This window comes from Saimiri boliviensis, chromosome 8 (assembly GCF_048565385.1).
Source record: "Saimiri boliviensis isolate mSaiBol1 chromosome 8, mSaiBol1.pri, whole genome shotgun sequence".
NCBI classification, from domain to species: domain Eukaryota; kingdom Metazoa; phylum Chordata; class Mammalia; order Primates; family Cebidae; genus Saimiri; species Saimiri boliviensis.
In genome coordinates, this window is record NC_133456.1 from 122,524,150 (window position 1) to 122,542,172 (window position 18,023).

An 18,023-nucleotide genomic window follows, 5' to 3' on the forward strand; every position below is an offset into this window, starting at 1 on the left:
GCTAGGTTTTTAAGAATAGTTAGGAGTTCATTAGGCAAAGAGCACGTGTAAGTTTATGAGAAGGGGAACTGGCATTGAAAATAGATTATGAGTAGAACTATCCCAAGGGCAAAGAAATGGGGCCAGGCACGGTGGCTCATGCCTGTAATCCCAGGACTTTAGGAGGCTGAGGCAGGTGGATCGCTTGAGGTCAGGAGTTTGAGACAAGCCTGGCCAACATGGTGTGATCCTGTCTCTACCAAAAATACAAAAATTAGCTAGTCATGACGGCAAAATCCCAGTTACTCAGGGGCCTGAAGGAGGAGAATTGCTTGAGCCCAGGAGGCAGAGGTGGCCATGAGCCAAGATTGTGCCACTGCACTCCAGCCTGAGTGACACAGCAAGACCCCATCTCAAAAGAAAAAGAAAGAAAGAAAAGAAAGAGAGAAAGAAAGAGAGAGGAAGGAAGGAAGGAAGGAAGGAAGGAAGGAAGGGAGGGAGGGAGGGACGGACTCAGTAACAGAATCCTGGCAACCTGGAACAAAGTCCCCAGACTCACTGGTTCAATATCACACACAGGATCAGCATCTGAGTTAAAGTTAGCAGTAGGTCTTACGACACTCAGTTTCTCTCTCTTACTATGCCGGGCTCTTTAAAATAAAAGCAAATTGCACTATACTCCAGCTGGCCGTCGAATACACTGAGGACAGGCATGTGCAGCCCACAGCTGGTTATGCTGCAGTCCGTTTGTCAGAACGGCAGAGAAGACATTATGCTCACAACACACAGATGTGGTTCATTTTCTTACTGGGGCTGGACAGGTTGGTCTAATATGGCTATGTGTTTGCACGGTAATTATATTTAGCGAGAATATCTTTCAGCTGTGGTTAATCGATTCTTCCTTCTCACCCAGTCCAATAATCTCTTCCTCTACAAACTCCAAGGAAAAACCTGAACTGTAAACCCAGAATTGCAACACATATTAACTAATAACATCAACTATTCGTGACCATCTATAATGTGCCAGATTCTGTACTGATACACCTTCATCCATTCCATGCTCCCAGCGAACTTCTTAATGTAGACAGGAATGTCTCCATTTTCACAAGAAAACTGAGGCTGACTCCAAGGTTACACAGCTTGTATTAGATCCCAGGTTTAAACTAGGTCTGTCTAGCTTCAAAGTTCAGGCTACTAATTTAGGCTCACCCATCTATATTTTCTTCCTTAACATCAAAAGAAGTTTCCTAGGCTGGGAGCGGTGGCTCACGCATGTAATCCCAACACTTTGGGAGGCCGAGGCGGGTGGATCACCTGAGGATGGGTGTTCGAGGCCAGCCTGACCAACATGGAGAAACTCTGCCTTTACTAAAAATACAAAATTATCTGGGCGTGGTGGCACATGCCTGTAATCCCAGCTACTCAGGAGGCTGAGGCAGGAGATTTACTTGGAACCTGGGAGGAGGAGGTTTTGGTAAGCTGAGATCACACCATTGCAATTGCACTCACTCCAGCCTCGACAACAAGAGCAAAGCTCTGTCTCAAAAAAAAAAAAGGCCGGGCGCAGTGGCTCAAGCCTGTAATCCCAGCACTTTGGGAGGCCGAGGCGGGTGGATCACGAGGTCGAGAGATCGAGACCATCCTGGTCAACATGGTGAAACCCCGTCTCTACTAAAAATACAAAAAACTAGCTGGGCATGGTGGTGCGTGCCTGTAATCCCAGCTACTCAGGAGAACTGAGGCAGGAGAATTGCCTGAACCCAGGAGGCGGAGGTTGCGGTGAGCCGAGATCGCGCCATTGCACTCCAGCCTGGGTAACAAGGGCGAAACTCCGTCTAAAAAAAAAAAAAAAAAAAAGGAAATTTTCTAATTTACCAAACAATCCATAAATAAGGAAAGATAGAAGCCATGGTAGCATTAAAATTAAAAACCATGCGTTTAAAAGGAAAAAAAATTTCCTTTATTCTCTAGGAGCAGGATGGCTCTTCTAGATGGCTCTTCTCACACACCACACACAGGCACACGTGCGCACACACACACACACACACACACACACACATAAGAGTTGATGCCTCACCTGACTATAATGTCTTGATGGCAATGATGGTGTTAATGCTTAAATGCTCAGTAATATGATTCATTCTTGAATACACCATGGGCAATTGCTTTGTGACCTTCACAGACCTCTTTGATCATTTTGGGTTTTGAGCTTTTCATAAATAGCGTAGGGTTATTATCATAAAACACTTTGTATGAAACTGAAATGCACACAAACAACATCTATAATAAGTGGGAGATAAGTAACTTAAAAGAATAAATTCTAAAAGAAAACAAAATGTCCTATATAGAAATGGCCGTTCTTATCTGCAACATTAATAGAATTTGGACTTAATTTGAGTAGACAACAGCAAACCACAAATGGGTTTGGGCAAGGGAAATCTGGCAGGAAAGCAGAAGACTAAAGCGGATAGAGGAAGAACAGATGGGAGACCTGTAGTTACAAGTCCTTTCTATTGTATCATGCAAGCGGGGCTGGAAGAGGGGATTTAAAAAAAAGGAATAATAAGAGTAATTTTCAGGGGGAAAAGTACAAAGGATTTTAGCCTCGGTGATGAGGATAATGATCATTCCATTAATAGAAATATAGAAATTGGAAATAATTGTTGGTTTGAGAAGATGACAGCTAGTTTGATTTTGATATCACCAACCTAGTCTCACAAAATTCTCTTTCCCCAAATCATCATCATCAAATGGATTTTCATCAAAGATTAATTATTTGTCTTTCCAAAGAACCTGATAAGACCACTTGCAGTGATCTTATTGGGTGGTACCTTTTTTTTTTTTTTTTTGAAACGGATCTTTGCTCTTGTTGCCCAGGCTGGAATGCAATGGCATGATCTCGGCTCACTACAACCTCCACCTCCCGGGTTCAAGCAATTCTCCTGCTTCAGCCTCCTAAGTAGCTGGGATTACAGGCATGCCCCATCACGCTCAGCTAATTTTGTACTTTTAGTAGAGATGGGGTTTCTCCATGTTGGTCAGGCTGGTCTCAAACTCCCGGCCTTGGGTGATCCGCCAGCCTTAGCCTCCCAAAGTGCTGGGATTACAGGTGTGAGCCACCATGCCAGGTGGGTGGCACCTTTTCTAAACTCTTTAAATATGAGCTTTACCGTGTCTATTCAAATGGAAGGGATTATAAAATTAGGTAGTTCCTGCTAACGATCCCCTGGCATTGGGCTGGGGCTGGGTTACCTCCCCCTTCGCTGTTGGGATGAGTGTCTATTTCCCCACGGTACATGGTGTTTGTGAGCCTCAGCCACTGCACAGAAGGAAAAGAGAGAACCCTTTGGGTCTTAGTCTTCTCCTGAAAGAGTAAAATGAGAAGGCTGAACTAGAGGTTCTTAAGGTTCTTCTAGCTCTAGGAAGTTGTCCTGTCTTTCTAGCCTGTTCTCGCCTGCAAAGAGCAGCAGGCATCGAAGTCAGCTGCCTCAGGAAAAAGAGTACAGCTTGTGGCCATGATACAGAATAGGGCTAAATAGGTCATCTGGAGACAGAACCTCTGACCTTGGCCTTATTAGCATCCACGCAGAGGCCACCCGAGAGAGCAGAGAGAAATGGCCACCCAAGGAGGAAAGGAGTGGGCTGGGGGAGGCAGGCCAGGAGCGAAACACCCAGCAATTCTCTATCCCAGAGTGTGGGCGCTGCACGCTTACGCCAATGTAAATTCATCAGGGCACTTGTTTTACACGGGACGTGCCAGGCACTAGGCTGAAGAATATAAAGACACATAAGACCCAGTCAGCACCCTCCCTTGCGGATGCTATTGTCTAGGTGGTATTATTTCAATTATGGATCTTCTCATCACTAGGGGCTAAGACCAGCAAATGAATACCATTTAACAGGTACCATTTTCTCCTCCCTTTCCAATTATAAAAATAAACATTTTAATTCTCATATTTACAGTTACAATGCTTCTCAAGACAGTGAAAGGAAACAAAACATTAAGGAACTCATTAAATCAACCAAAACCTTTTTCCTTTTTAAAACTGGCCTAGAACACAAACTAAAAATTAACTTTAAAAAGAGACACGAATGTGCCATTAAAAAGATGAAAAGCATGATCACCCTAACCTGTAATCAAAGAAATGCAAATGAAACCAAAATGCCATTATTCACTTACAAGATGATTAAAGCTTTTAAAAAGCAATGTATGTTATTGGGAAGGGCATGATGAGCTGTAAGGGCTCTTCTGTTTCTGTATGTAAAAATAGCGAGGGGGTGCAGGCTATATGTAAACGAAAATGAGTATTTCCCTTCTTAAAAGTGATTAGTCAGGTGAGTTGGCTCACACCTGTGATCCCAGCACTTTGGGAGCCTGGGGCAGGAGTATCACCTGAGGTCAGGAGTTTGAGACCAGCCTGGCCAACATGGTGAAACCCCATCTCTACTAAAAATACAAAATTAGCCAGGCATGGTGGCGCCACCTAGAAGACTAAGGTGGGAGGATCCCTTGAACCCGAGGTGGAAGGTGCAGTGAGATTGTGCCACTACACTCCAGCCTGGGAAACAGAGCAATACTCTGTCTCAAAATTTAAAAAAAAAAAAAAAAAAAAAAAAGTGATTAATATGTAACAAAATCTTTAAACATCTGAAACCCCTAATTTCACTTCTTAGGATCCGTCCTAATGAAATAATCAGAGATACACATAGTTTTATATAAGGTTATTTATCCAAGTGTTAATTATGATAATAACAAAATTAGGCTAAATGTCTAATTTAGTTTAAAAAAAAAAATTCTGGGCTGGGCACAGTGGCTCACACCTCTAATCCCAGCACTTTGGGGGGCCGAGGTGGGCGGAACACCTGAGGTCATGAGTTTGCGACCAGCCTGGCCAACATGGTGAAATCCTGTCTGTACTAAAAATACAAGAAAAATTAGTCAGGTATGGTGGTGTGTGCCTGTAGTCCCAGTTACTCGGGTGGCTCAGGAGGAAGAATCGCTTGAACTCAGGAAGCGGAGGTTGCAGTGAGCCAAGATCGTGCCATTACACTCCAGCCTGGGCAAGAGACTCTGTCTCAAAAAAAAAAAAAAAAAAAAATTTCTCGTACATCCATATGGTGGACTATAAAATACACACACATGCATAAAATTATGTTCTCAGGTATACAACAGCACAGGGAAATGCTAATGATGCCAGCGAAATAAGAAAGACAGGATACAGAACCCTCCATTCAATGTCATACCAAATTTGTTAATATACGTATACACTGGAAAGGAAAAAACACGGAAGGGAGACATACCAAAATATCGGCAGAGGTACTGGACTCTGAGTTTTTAAAAAATTTCCTTATTTGTACTTTACTGAATCTTAATGATGTTCTATCATTAAATGTATCAGGACCAATCATATGAAATTGTCATTTTGCAGGTCAAAAATAGTCAAATATCAGCAATTTCATATACTTACTATACTTAATATTAACTTCATATACTTAATATTAACTTAAGTATATATAACAACATATATAATAATACTGTTTCATTAGTTAATATATTACTAACATTACATTATAACTTAAGTTGTATCATCAGAAAAAAAAACTTTCAAAAATGAAATGCTGCTTAGGTTAGATTAGAAAAACACATCTTTAGAAATGTTACGTAGTTGGAAGACTCAATGACAATAAAAGAAACCTGAAGAAAAGAATAAATGAATAGTAAATTTTTAAAAGGCTCTAGCATATGGTACATATGCCATATCTGCCAGAGAGACTCTTAACCTGTTTCCAGGAAGCCAAAATCACATGTGCTGCTGAAGAAATCTAACACAAGATTACAACCAGCATTCTAAAAAGGTCTTAATTAGACAGTTACTCCTCTAAAAGACGTAAAACTTCTCAGTTGTATTCACTGACATTCCATGCTTAAGATGTAATTGGTCCCTCAAACTGTTGGCAGTTCAGTATAAATAGCTCTTCAACGGACAACATTTAGGTCTAATGCTATGATTAATAATATATAACAAAGTACTTTCTTTAAACAAGAGGTAAATTGCCAAGACATAAAACAAACCAGAATAGAGCATGTTGCTAACTGATATGGAGGTTTTTAATACTTTCCACGGATTTTTTTCCTAAGGGTAGAATTGTGTGTTTCCCTATGAACAATAGAATTGCCCTTTCCCCTTCCAGTCTTAATCATAAAGTAATGCAACAGTTCCAGTTGAAGTTCTGGGACAGCAAGTTCTCACAGACTGCTGTTACCGTACCACACGTGTGCAGCCTACCTCCGCCAAGGCACTCCCGTTGTTCAGATCTCACAAGATGTAAAAAAGCATACTTAATCTGTGAAGTAATCATTTTAGGAGGACAATCTTAGGTTTCTTTAAGGTGACAAAAAACAAATGAGTTGGAAAACTTGGGTCTAAGATCAAAAGGATCTTGGAACGTTAATCTTGCTTGGGTGGATTGGTATTATGGCATTTGTTCAAAAAAGGAGAAAGAAAAAGAAAAAAGTCCCCAATACTATGCACTGAATTTTTTTCGTAAGTATTATTATCTGACTCCTCTTTTTTTCTTTCCACTACTAATGTGACCACACACATATATACACTTAGAAACACACACTTTCGAGGCCGGGCGCGGTGGCTGAAGCCTGTAATCCCAGCACTTTGGGAGGCCGAGGCGGGTGGATCACGAGGTCAGGAGATCGAGACCATCCTCGTCAACATGGTGAAACCCCGTCTCTACCAAAAATACAAAAAATTAGCTGGGCATGGTGGCGCGTGCCTGTAATCCCAGCTACTCAGGAGGCTGAGGCAGGAGAATTGCCTGAACCCAGGAGGCGGAGGTTGCGGTGAGCCGAGATCGTGCCATTGCACTCCAGCCTGGGTAACAAGAGCGAAACTCCGTCTCAAAAAAAAAAAAAAAGAAAAAGAAACACACACTTTCCCTTGTCTTCTCTTTCAGCTCTAAATTCTGTGTCATATAGTTATTGCTTTGGCTAGCAATATTTTTTATGAAACCCTAAGTACCTTATTAACATTTCTGAAAGACTAGAAGTCATTAAGAAAGGACTCAAACTGGATAAGACTTTTAAATCTTTTGGAATGTTTCGCTATTTGCAATAAATAGCTGTAAAACATAATCATCATAGGTTAGACCTTTATGCCCTTATCATCATATATGTCAAGCCCCACATGTAAAGATACCTAAAATATTCCAATAAACTTACCCTACTTTTGGTTTTGTTTTTAAACATCTTTAGAATAAAAAAGAGCCAAGTCTTTATAAAGGTATTCAACTTAAATTATTTCATATGATCTTTACATTTTTATTTATTTTCTAAGTGCAAAAGGCATGTAAAGTGATTTGAAACGTAAAGACTGCAAATTTCAGTGCTTAACTAAAAAGAAAAAGTTCCTAGTAGCCCCACCGTGCCAAGAGATAACCAGTAGCAACAATCTGGTTTCTGTTTCTCTAACTATTCTTCCTACACAGACAAGTTGCTTGTTTTTCTTTTTTTTCCCCTTCTTTGGAATACATCTTAGTGCTTCTTCCTAACAGTATCTAAATTCTTTCATTTACATACAGAAGAAATATCTTTACAGATAAACTATGAAGACAACCAGTGAGCACAAAACTGTAAGGATACTTCAGGATCTGATAACAAACCTGCCAGTTTAGCTAGGCGATTCCCAAGTGTATCTACAGAAAGTTGTTGAAAAAGATACTTAGTTCCAGAAAGTAAAGGCAATCATCCAAATTTTAAACAAGATCTCTTCAATTCAAATCAAGATAACTGTGGTTTTAGTATTTGAGGGAGGGGTTCCTGTATTTTTGTAAACACCATTTAGCGCTTAAAGAATATATCAAAGCCCAGTCTCTCCCCAGTCCTTCCCTTTCCCTGGGCTGCCAGGGTTTGCAAGTGAGTGGACCTCCTCATTCCTTCAATCAGCAGGCCCTTGAAACAAAGCACAAGAGCAAGGTTTTAATGGGAGAGATAACCCTTGTCATCCAACGGAGGAAAAACAACATCTGTTAAAAACCCAAGTAAACCGCACTAATGGGTCCAGCAATAAGCCCAGAGGACTTCAGGCATATAGTCTTTGCTTATCAAAATAAAAACCACAACAGAACAATTGTTTCACTCCAACGCTCTGTCTTCTAAACTCTCTCAACTCTCTCCAGATTAATTAGCGTGGAGTTTAGCCAAGCTCATTAAAAGAAAAACCCCGGACTCCTAAGGATGACTGGTGTTTACTGTCCTCCCAAACTGGCCAGTGAGAACTCAGGGGAGCCACAGACTTCTGGGCTTTCTGTAGTAATAGGATTCCTAGGATTTCTTTTTAAATTGCATGTTAAAAATTAGACTACAAGAATCTTTTCATATTTACTTCTTTTTAACGGAAAACAATTGGTCCTTATTTATTTTCCTTGTGCACCTCCCAACCCCGTTACACTTTATAGCTACCAAACAACAGACCACAGGTTTCTGAAGTCTGTGACCACTCCGATGAGTTATTAGATAACCCTGATGAGTTTGTCGAGTCCTCCAGAGCCTGTGGACACTCAGGCCAAACTTTTTTTTTCCTGAAACAGGCTTTCCCCACCCACCCAAATCCCCTAATTCTTGGGCCTGCCAAGGGCCTGACCTCCCATTCTCTGTAGTAAAGGGTGAAGTTTTACAGGAGGAAGGCCCAGTAGATTAAAGGCCTCTGTTCAACAAATATTTGCTCGCCCACTCCAGCCGGAGTAACAGTTTGCCACACGCTGCACGCGGAGTGACACTTAGAGACTTGAGGAAGCTTGTTAAGCTGGTGACTAAGAATTAGATACCTCATGTCAAGGTAAATAATTAAGTCCCAATCTACAGAACGTTATGGAAAACCAAACGACTTTACCAAACTCCCAATTTCACAAAAGCCAACACAAGTCCCACGAAACAGAATCTGCATACGATTTCCAAAGAAGCCTGTATGCATTCGTGCCTTGCTGGGTGGTCTTAGAATTCTAAAATGACCTGGGACATTCCCAGAGTTTTACCTGTACAACCATAACCACACGGTTTACACCATGCAGACTGCCTGAATCCTACCCATCGGGTCCCTTCCCCAAATCCCTGAATTTTGCAACCCTCACCGTCAATCTCTGGGATGTCTATTCCTTGTAAATCCGAAAAGACAAAACGCCGGAGAAGGAAAACAAGTTGTGGGAAAACACGTTAAACTGTCAGGACAGACAACTCCGGGAGTTGTGTGGTCTGCACCGCCCCACCCCTCTCCCCAAGACTAAGACCAAACTACTGGATTTGGGGAGGGAATGAGGACACGGGAGGCGGGTGGAGAGGGAGCGGGGGTGGGAGAGTGGGTGTGGGATGGTGATGTGCCCACGCTAATTCCCCCAAGGCCTCTGCTTCTTCTGAAGCACGTGAATGAGCAAACACCAGGACATGCCCAGGTAGCGCTGGCCTAAAGTTCTCGTTTTGATTTTTTTCTTCAGTAGTTAAATCACAGCTTCTTTACAAACGCCCAGAAGAATCCCAGGCGCTCTACTTCTTGACAGCATGCGAGAGGGGAGCTTTTAGCTGCTGGTGCTGGGCCCCACTGTGGCCAAGGCATCGAGGTAAACCCTGACATTCTGGGGGTGAACGGACCCCGACTGGGGATAGAGGAAGCAGAGGGTGCCCGCGGAGATCTGAGCGCAGAGACTCTGGGTGGGCGGGCTTCAGATCCCATAAATGAGCTGATTAACAGGATTTACAGCACTCCCAGGCGGGGCTCCTGCCCTTCTCCCACCCCACGCGCAGCCGGGAGCCCGGCAGCCCCGGGCACTCGCTGGGAGGCAGCCGCGATTAGCGCCCTAATCCCCAGCGCAGACCGCGCGGAGACCAGAGCCGGGCCGCGGCGGGAGCCTCCACCGTCCCGGGCAGTCCCGACCGCCGGGGCAGCGTGGGAACCGGGACCTCGCGGACCCCGCGCGCCGGCTGTCAGCTCCGGGGTGAGGTCCGCCAGGTAGGGGCGCGCGGGCGCGGGAGGGGTTGGTGGACACACGCTGGGGGGGGCGACTTCGAGAGCGGAGTGAGCGACCCCCGCCCCCGGGGCCCTCGGTGCGCCGAGGGGCGACGCGAGCGCTAACGCCAGCCGCGGCCCGCGGTGCCCGCCCTGGGACCCCCGCGCCCCGAGCGGGGTACCTGAGGGGAGGGGATGCCCCTCCCGGCCTTGCAGGCGCCCCCCATCCCGAGGCGGCGGGGCCAGGCGCCGCGCTGGGGGCCCGGGTGGGGCTGCGGCGCGGGGTGCGGACATCCCCCACCGCCGGGGTGGCTGGGATGGGAGCGACGTCCCGGCTGGAGAAGTTGGGGGGAGCGCGGGAGGCAGCGGGTGAGGCCCGCGAAGCGCCGTGGGAGCGGCCCAAATGGACGGTGGGACCCAGGAGGGCGACACGCCGGGACTTACCGAGCGGCTCCCTCATGCCGCCTCGCGCCGCCGCCGCCGCCGCCGCCGCCGCCGCCGCCGCCGCAGCTCAGGCCGGCTCGCCCGGCACCAGCGCGACCCGCCCCGCCTGCAGCCGCTGCGGCCGAGCATGCCCGGAGCACTGCCATCCGCCCCGCCCACCGCGCGGGCCCGCCCCGCCCCGTTCCGCCCTGCCCCGTTCCGCCCCGCCCCGCCCACCGCGCGGGCCCGCCCCGCCCCGTTCCGCCCCGCCCCGCCCCGTTCCGCCCCGCCCCGCCCACCGGCCGGGCCCGCCCCGCCAGGCCCCTCCCACCTCCTCGGCTCTAATGGTGGTATCCGGGCCAGGAGCTGCCTAGGCTTTTCGGGCAGTCTGCGTGGGTCGTGCGGAAGGCACAGGTGGTTTGACCACCCTTTCCTCTTTTCCTGTCACTTGGGTTTGGGCCATGTCAATCCTGCGCAGGTGTCCAAAGGCACATACACTCTTACGGATACACACAAAACACAAACATATTCATATACACTCACACAATTACACACAAACACACAAAGATATATGCAAACACACTCATGTGCACCCACACACAGATGCACAGGAACACAGGAAACAGGCGCACACAAACACATATACAGGACACACAGGTGCACACAAACACACAATCACAGACAAGTCCACACAAACACACAGTCACACACAAGTGCACACAAACGCACCCCTGTACAGTCACACAGAAATACACACAAACACACCCGTATACAGTCACACACAGGTGCACACAAACGCACCCAAATATAGTCACACGCAGGTGCACACAAACCCATCCATATACAGTCACACGCAAGTTCACCCAAACGCACCCATGTACAGTCACACATAGGTGCACACAAATGCACCAGTACACAGTCACACGCAAGTGCACACAAACGCACCATATGCAGTCACCTCCAGGTGCACACAAACACATCCATAAACAGTCACACACAGATGGAGCCAAACACACTGACACATATACATACATACACAGGAACACAGTACAGCAATACACACACACATACACACGCACCCACATAACACATTGATGTTATGAAGAGCAGAAAACAGTGATGGTGACAACAGCTTGGGATTTACTTCTTTAAAAAGAAAAGTCTTGGAGTCAGCTAGAGAACTGGAAACCACCTTCAGATCAGCTGGCCCATCCTCTCCAGTACAGATGAGGAAACTGATGCCAGGAGTAGGATTCCTGGGTATGAGGGGAGATAGGAGGAGGTGAGTGGGAGGGTTCAGAGCAGAGTGAACATTTCCTGACCCCAGACCCACTCCATGTTTCTCTTACAGTGGGAAGGGTCAGAAAGATTAGACTGCTGCCTGGGTCTGCTCAGGGCAAACGTTTTCATAATTTTGGAAGGCAAACACAAGACAAAAAAAATGTGAAATATTGCTGATGCATTCGGGAGAGACAGGGAATGTTAGTTAAGTCCACCCAGACAAAACATGGATAGCACAGCAGACTGGTGTCCTTGCCAAATGAGTTTTTAGAAAACTACTGAGCCACATCATGATTTTAGAAGTGTATTTGCTGTCAGAACACCAATAAGTAACGTTTTTTGCTCTATTACCATGCCTGAACCCTTCATATACATTATTTCTTTTGATCCTCATCATGGTTTGATCATGGGGGCACCACTTTACAGAGGAGGAAACAGACTCAAGGAAGGGTACAGTGGCAAGCTGCAGAATCTAGCCCAAGACCCCTGCTCTGAACCACCAGAGCAAGGTCGTCTCTTTGTTCTCTTGAATCATATGTTCGTCATGGTTACTAGGAACATATAATCTAACAGAGCAAAAAAGTGAAACACTCTATTGCTGGAAAAGAACGAACAATGTAATTGAGTGCTGTGTTGTGCATTATCAGGAGTGCATGGGAGGAAACCAGATGAGGATGATGGGAGCAGGCAGCGTGATCAGGGGCTCGAGAGCCAGGTAGCTCTGAAGTCAGGTAGCTCTGGTCCGGGGCTTGGCTTCTCTGCCACTTTCAAGATGTGGCACGTTACTTCCTTTAGTCTCACTTTCCTCTCTAACAAAATGGGGGTAATGATGGTTTGTATCTCATAGGAGAGTCATGAGAATTTCTGCCTCCAGCCCCAACTAACTGCCCCCCAAAAAAAAGAAAAGAAAAAAAAGAAAAAGAAAAATTAGCCAGACATGGTGGCTGTAGTTCCAGTTACTCAGGAGGCTGAGATGGGAGAGCTACCTGAGCTGGAGAGGTCAAGGTTGAAGTGAGAAAAAAAAAAAAAAAGAGAATTCAATGAGATGATGCCTTTTCATCACTTAGTTCAGGTACGTGTAACAGTGAAGAAAATGGTGGCTGGGAGCAATGGCTCACACCTGAAATCCCAGCACTTCGGGAGGCCGAGGCAGGCGGATCATCTGAGGTTGGGAGTTCGAGACCAGCCTGGCTAACATGGTGAAACCTTGTCTCTACTAAAAATACAGAATTATCCGGGCGTGGTGGCAAGTGCCTGTAATCTCAGCTACTCAGGATGCTGAGGCAGGAAAATCACTTGAACCCAGGAGGTGGAGATTGCAGTGAGCTGGAATTGTGCCACTGCACTCAAGCCTGGGCAATAGAGTGAGACTCTGTCTCAAGAGAAAAGTAAAGAAAAGAGTAGCTACTACCACTAATACTTGCACCATTACTGCTGTTTGAGTTGGAGCCACCAAGGAAGACTTTGAAGGACAAGTGGCTAGGGAAAGACACAAAGGCTGGGGAAATAGAATTTGACAAAATGTAAAAGACGAAAAAGGAAAGGAAATGCAGACGGTTTCTGTGTGTGTGTGTGTGTGTGTGTGTGTGTGTGTGTGTGTGTGTTTTGTTTTTGTTTTTGTTTTTTCTAAGGAGTCACAGTTATTAACAGCAGTGATATTACCTCTTGTCAAAAAAGCATCGTTAAATGATGGATTGCTTCAATGACTTATAGAATTCCTGTTTCTTCCCAATTTGCCAACTCAATGAAATAACTTTTGGCTGGGGTGAAGTACCTCTGTGTGCCCATCATGGTGCAGACACCTGGGGAGCCAAATATTCCCACTAGAACATTTATCGGCCAGTGAATTGAGATTGGGATGTGTTTCCTCATAGAACAATGTCATATTGTTGGGTTTCTGGGTCAATGCCATGGACGTTTTATAATGTACCTAAGTGCTGCAGAGTTGCAATACAGCAGAGTCGAGTTGCAGTAAATCAGAAAACAACGCTGATTCAGTGCTAGGGACTAAGCTAAACCAAACCAAATCAAGTTTAATAAGAAATCGTATTTTAGCAGAAAGGCTAGCAAAGGCATATTCAATTAAGGGAAGGTAATGGGATTGAAATACTGAAGATTCTAGAGAAGATGACTTCACAATTTCAAGATGCTTGTGGTTTCTTGACCCTGGCTCTTTATCCTAACATGCTCATTTCAAAATGTTTGGCTTCCCTCTCTCCTCAGTCCTGATGTATTCCTAGCCCCACTCTAATGTTTTCCTGGCATGACTAAGGCCATTTCAAACGAAGAAGCAGAATGAAAAGATGGGGAGAGAAGATGGTGGTGAGGCTGTGAATGTGTGGAGAGGGGCAAGCAGAAAGGTGGAAAGTTTTTCTAAAGCTCTGGGAATAGAATTAACAAAGAGAAAAGAGGGTATAATAGTCTGTTCTCATGCTGCTAATAAAGACATACCTGAAACCAGGTAATTTCTAAAGGAAAGAGGTTTAGTGGACTCACCTTTCCACATGGCTGGGGGGGGGCCTCACAATCATGGCAGAAGGCAAAGGAGAAGCAAAGGCACATCTTACATGGCAGCAAGCAAGAGGGCATGTACAGGAGAACTCCCCTTTATAAAACCTTCGGGTGTCATGAGAACAGCAGGGGAAAAACCCACCCCTGTGATTCAGTTAGCTCCCACTGGATCCCTCCCACAATGCATAAGGACTATTACAGCCTAAGGTGCGATTTGGGTGGCGCCACAGAGCCAAACCATACCAGAGTAAGGTTGAAAAGATGCATGAGTATGAGCAGATGATTAATTATAAATGTAAGATGATAATAAACACAAAAGGTAGTGAGGAAAACCTACTGGGTCAGTTTCCCTACCAGTCGCCAGTACATGGACAAGGGACAGCGGACAAGAAATAAGAGAAACCAGCCTAACCTCCTAATCCACTAATCCCAACCCACTCCCACTTTCCTGCAATTTGGGTCCCTGGCTTCCGCCTACTTGATCCTGGGAGATAAAAACACAGGAAAAATTTCCTATCACTTATGAGATGTAAAATGCAAACTGCTATTTGAAAACAGCACTTGGCATGCTGCTGTTAGAGGTCTGGCCCAGCCCTGGGAGAATGTGCCAGGGTCCAGCCCCGGATGCCCAATGTCCCCGCCTTTCTTGAGTCCCGGAGAAGGGATTTCACAGACTCAGGAAGGAACTTGGATTATTGAGTCATTGGGCAGATGTGCAGTAACCAGAGAAATAATGCTTAACAGCCTGCTTAAGGAAAAAAAAAAAAAAAAAAAAGCCAAGACCTTGTTTCTCTCACTTACTCTAGAATAACCCTCCTCCCTTTCTACGTTAGGGCCCTTCTCTGTTGATTATAAGGTTTCCTTTAGCTGATTTAGATACTGATTTTTTTTTTAGTCTGTAAAGACACTACCAGTTCTCATTTTTTAAAAAATTAATGCTTTTTTGAAAAAAACATTAATTTGTTGTCTTCATTGACACATAATAATTGTACATATTTATGGGGTACAGTGTGATGTTTTGATATATGCATACATTGTGTAATAATTAAGCCAGGGTGTTTAGCATATCCATCTGCTATAGTTTGAATATTTGTTCCCTGCAGAACTCATGTTGAAACTGAATCCCCAATATGGAGTGTTAGGAGATGGGATCTTTTTTTTTTTTTTTTTCCCGAGATGGACTCTTGCTCTGTTGCCCAGGCTGGAGGACAATGTCTTGATCTTGGCTCACTGCAACCTCTACCTCCAGGGTTCAAGTGATTCTCCTGCCTTAGCCTCCCAAGTAACTGGGATTATAGGCGAGCACCACCACACCCAGCTAATTTTCATATTTTTAGTAGAGATGGGGTTTCCCCATGTTGGCCAGGCTGGTCTCAAACTCCAGACCTTGTGGTCCAGAGGCCTCGGGCCTCCCAAAGTGCTGGGATTATAGGCCTGAGCCACTGCTCCCAACTGAGAGATTAGATCTTTAAGAGATCATTGGATCATGAAAGTTCTGCCCTCATGAATGAATTAATCTATTTATGGATTAATAGATTAATGGGTTAATGGATTAATGGGTTATCATGGTGGGGAGCTGGTGGCTTTATAAGAAGAGGAAGAGAGACATAAGCTGGCACATGAGCACGTTCAGCCCCTTGCCATGTGATGCCCTATAACACCTTGGAGTTGACTCTACAGAGCCCCCACTTGCAAGAAACCTCTTACCTGATGCAGCCCCTTGACCTTGGACATCTCAGCTGTAAGAAATAAATTTCTATAACTGTAAGAAGTAAATTTCTTTTCTTTATAAATGACCCACCTGCAGGTATTCTGTTATAAGCAACAGAAAGACTAACATACCATCACCTTATACATGTACCATTTCTTTGTGTTAGAAACATTTAAAATCCTCTCTTCTATCAATTTTGAAATACACAATACACTTGTTAGGTACAGTTACATTTCTCTGTGATAAAACACCAGAATTTATTCCTCCTAAATGAAACTTTGTACCCATTGACCAAAAAAACCCACATTCTCAATAGAATCTGGAAGTCTCATTGGCTTGTTTTAGAAAGTCAGGCAATGGTGGTTACATGAAAACTGGCAAGGATCTTGTGAGAGTAGATTGGTGGGTAGCAGAGGCCAGGAAGCCTGGAACTGAATAAAGAGAAGCTGATTAACGGGTACAAATATGCACTTAGAAGAAATAAGACCTGGCATTTGATACATCAGTAGGGTGTCTATAGTTAACATTAAGCAGTTGTTATTTCAAAATAGCTAGAAAAGAATACTTTCAATGTCCCTAGCATAAAGAAAAGATAAATATTTAAGGTGATGCATGTCCCTATTACCCTGTTTTGATTATATCAATTTATGAAATTATCACATGGACCTTGAAAGCATATATATATGTTTTATTTTGTTTTATTTTTGAGATGAGCTCTGACTCTGTCATTGAAGCTGAAGGGCAATGGCATGATCACAGCTCACTGCAGCCTTGACCTCCCAGGTTCAAGCCATCTTCCTCAGCCTCCCAAGTAACTGGGACTATAGACACACACTACCATGCCCAGCTCATTTTTCTATCTTTTGTAGAGACAGGCTCTCCCTGTGTTGCTTGAAAACAACTCCTGGGCTCAAGCAAAGCTCCCACCTTGGCCTCCCAAAGTGCTGGGATTAGAGGCATGAGCCACCGTGCCCAGCCCTACGTAATTATTTTTAACCAAGAACTAGAAATCTGTTTCTCAAAGTCTGCTCCATGGACCACCTACACCAGGATCAACTTGGGAAGGGAGAGTTGACTAAAGGCCAGATTCCTGGACCTCATCAAACCGATGCAATCAGAATGTTTAAGTTCTACCATTGAGATCCTGGAATGCATACTCTAAGAAAGTGCCCAGGTGATTCTCACACACAGTGAAGTATGAGAAGCAGGGATGAAGCACCATAAACAGACATGGTGTGTGTCAAGAGAGGAATGGATTGACTGGCACATACTACACAGTGCAAAGACAGCAGCCGTCGACAGCATTGTGTGATGGTGGACAGTCACATAGCAATGTCCTTCGGTAATCAAATGCGTTACATGTTTACTGTTGGCTTAGAAGATCTGATGCTAACTGAAACAAACTCTACTATGCTGGGGACCAAGAAGAGAGTGACAAACAGTTTTTCAATCACATACCTTCAGAGTGAGGAGATGGAATCTGCACAGTTACTTCATGAGAAAAATCATTTCTAATTGCTTGCTCGATTTGTGCCAGCTTGTTCTCACATAAAGCCACATATTAATGGAAAACAACTTCTCTGTCACACTCACTATAGCAAAGAGCTGCTGTTTACTAGGGGTAGACAGAACATTCCAAGCCTCCCCCTGGCTGCAGTTTATAAAATTCTTTGCCAAATTCATAAGGAAACCCCTTGAGCAGTGGTGCCCTCCAGATAATGGCAGTGGCTGTCAGGGATCTCACTGGTATGGAGGGATGCCAATGTGGCTTCAAGCAGACAGGGTGTGGCCAGCAGCAGAGTGGTCCAGACGTGGGCAACCCCGGGCTGCCTCTCCCACCATCCCTCACCAGCTAATCAAGAATGAATCAAAACTAACTCAAGCATTTTTTAACCCCATATGTTTTGTTTTTAAAATGGGAAATAGGCTGGGCTCGGTGGCTCACATCTGCAATCCCAGCACTGTGAGAGGCCAAGGCAGGCAAATCACTTGAGGTCAGGAGTTTGAGACCAGCCTGGCCAACATGGTGAAATTTTGTCTCTGCTAAAAAAATATGTGCTTGTAGTCACAGCTACTCGGGAAGCTGAGGCATAAGAATCACTTGAACC

The 18,023-nt window shown here is 44.9% G+C and overlaps 1 protein-coding gene across 3 annotated transcripts in view; it reads right to left on the reverse strand.

The window, feature by feature from the left end:
* JCAD (junctional cadherin 5 associated) overlaps nucleotides 1-18,023 on the reverse strand; it is a 102,322-nt gene that overhangs the window by 39,659 nt on the left and 44,640 nt on the right. Inside the window, exon 1 of one of the 3 annotated variants that reach the window (XM_074405193.1) lies at nucleotides 10,434-10,561. The exons of the other annotated variants lie outside the window; for them this stretch is intronic. The gene's annotated coding sequence lies outside the window, so the exon portion shown is untranslated. Of the gene's footprint in view, nucleotides 1-10,433; nucleotides 10,562-18,023 lie in introns of those variants that run through there. 3 annotated transcript variants of the gene reach the window in all.